Raw genomic sequence first — 2,500 nt, 5'->3', positions numbered from 1 at the left:
CTGCGTCTATCCCTGGCCACCAAACGTGTGACCTGGCAATTGCCTTCATCGTGACAATGCCCGGGTGCCCATTGTGGAGTTCTCTGATGAACACATCTCTGCCCATCTGGGGCATGACTACTCGGTTTCCCCACAGTAGGCAATCGGCCTGAATCGAGAGTTCATCCTTGCGCCTGTGAAATGGTTTAAATTCCTCAGGGCATGCCCTGTACGTGGCTGCCCAGTCCCCATTCAGGACACATTTCTTAACTGAAGACAGGAGAAGGTCTCTATTTGTCCAGACTTTAATCTGATGGGCTGTCACAGGTGAGCCTTCGCTTTCGAAAGCTTCAACAGCCATGACCATCTCAGCAGCATGCTCGGTAGCCCCCTCAGTGGTGGCTAGTGGGAGCCTGCTGAGTGCATCGGTGCAGTTTTCGGTGCCCGGTCTGTGCCGAATTGTATAGTCAAAGGCGGCTAACGTGAGTGCCCACCTCTGTATGCGTTTGCATTTATGGCCTTGTTGTCGGCCAAAAGGGACGTTAGGGGTTTGTGATCTGTCTCCAGCTCAAATTTCCTGCCAAACAGGTACTGGTGCATTTTTTTTACCGCATATACACATGCTAGCGCTTCCTTTTCTACCATCCCGTAGCCCCTTTCTGCCCGGGACAGACTTCTGGAGGCATAAGCTACCGGCTGTAACTGACCATTGGCATTGACATGCTGCAACACACACCCGACCCCATAGGACGACGCATCGCACGTTAACACAAGTTTCTTACACGGGTCATATAACGTTAACAGAGTGTTGGAGCATAACAAATTGCGTGCTCTATTAAAAGCCCTTTCCTGGCTGTTCCCCCAGACCCATTTGCGACCTTTGCGTAGGAGCACGTGTAGCGGCTCTAGCAGCGTGCTCAATTTGGGAAGAAAGTTACCAAAATAGTTCAGGAGCCCCAGGAACGAACGCAGCTCCGTCGTGTTACGGGGTCTGGGTGCTCTCTGGATCGCTTCCGTCTTGGACGCAGTAGGTCTGATCCCGTCTGCTGCTACCCTCCTCCCCAGGAATTCTACCTCTGGAGCTAGGAAGACGCACTTCGCCTTTTTCAGTCGCAGCCCTACCCGGTCCAGTCTGCGTAGCACCTCCTCCAGGTTGTGGAGGTGTTCTTCAGTATCGCGACCCGTGATGAGGATGTCGTCCTGAAAAACCACCGTCCCTGGAATCGTCTGGAGGAGGCTTTCCATATTTCGCTGAAAGATCGCGGCGGCCGAGCGAATCCCGAACGGACATCTGTTGTACTCAAACAACCCCTTGTGTGTCGTGATGGTGGTCAGCTTCTTCGACTCACTCGCCAGCTCCTGGGTCATGTAAGCTGAGGTCAGGTCCAATTTTGAAAAAAAGTTTGCCACCGGATAGCGTCGCAAAGAGGTCCTCCGCTCTCGGTAGCGGGTACTGGTCTTGGAGTGACACCCGATTGATGGTGGCCTTGTAATCGCCACATATCCTGACCGACCCATCCGCCTTGAGCACCGGCACGATCGGGCTCGCCCAGTCACTGAATTCGACTGGCGAGATGATGCCTTCCCTCAACAGGCGGTCCAATTCGCATTCTATCTTTTCCCGCATCACGTACGGCACCGCTCTGGCCTTGTGGTGCACTGGCCTGGCGTCCGGGTTTATGTGAATCACTACCTTGGCCCCCATGGAAGTTCCGATGCCGGGTTGAAATAGTGAGTCAAATTTGCCCAGGACCTGTGAGCATGATACTCGCTCCACAGAAGAAATTGCATTGACATCGCCCCATTTCCAGTTCATGACAGCAAGCCAACTCCTCCGCAGTAGTGCGGGACCGTCCCCTGGGACAATCCAGAGTGGCAACCTGTTCTCCGAATCTTTGTGGGTCACGACTACCGTGGCGCTGCCTAGCACCGGAATGATCTCCTTTGTGTAAGTCCGTAGCTGTGCGTCAATCGGCGATAATTTTGGTCTCCTGGCCTTGGACGCCCACAACCTTTCAAACTGTTTGATATTCATCAGGGACTGGCTGGCCCCCGTGTCCAGCTCCATTAATACTGGGATGCCATTGAGGAGCACTTTCATCATTATCGGTGGCGTCCTGGTGTATGAACTGTATACGTGCTCCACATGAACCCGCTGAACTTCAGCTTCCAGCGATTTCCCCCAGTATTCGTTTGGCCTCGTAGGGCTTACATCGGGCCCGTCCTCCTCGTACATCAACCTGGCTGTAGGCTTCCTGCACATACGCCCCAAGTGACCGCTGACGTTGCAGTTTCTGCAGGTATATTGCTGATACCTGCAAGCTCTGGCTGTGTGTTTGCCTCCACACCTCCAGCAATAACTAGAGACCCCATTGTCGGAAACAAAAGGTCCATTACCAGTCGATCGTCTCTGACTGTCTCTGCAACTGTCCTTAAGCGCACCATTAACAGGTGTTGATGGCCCCATTACTGGCCGCATTGTCCATTGCGATGGCATGAATCGCCATTCAGCTAGCCATTG

The sequence above is a fragment of the Pristiophorus japonicus genome, unplaced genomic scaffold (genome assembly GCF_044704955.1).
Source record: "Pristiophorus japonicus isolate sPriJap1 unplaced genomic scaffold, sPriJap1.hap1 HAP1_SCAFFOLD_925, whole genome shotgun sequence".
In the NCBI taxonomy this organism is placed as follows: domain Eukaryota; kingdom Metazoa; phylum Chordata; class Chondrichthyes; family Pristiophoridae; genus Pristiophorus; species Pristiophorus japonicus.
Note: the sequence above shows the minus strand (reverse complement) of the source record.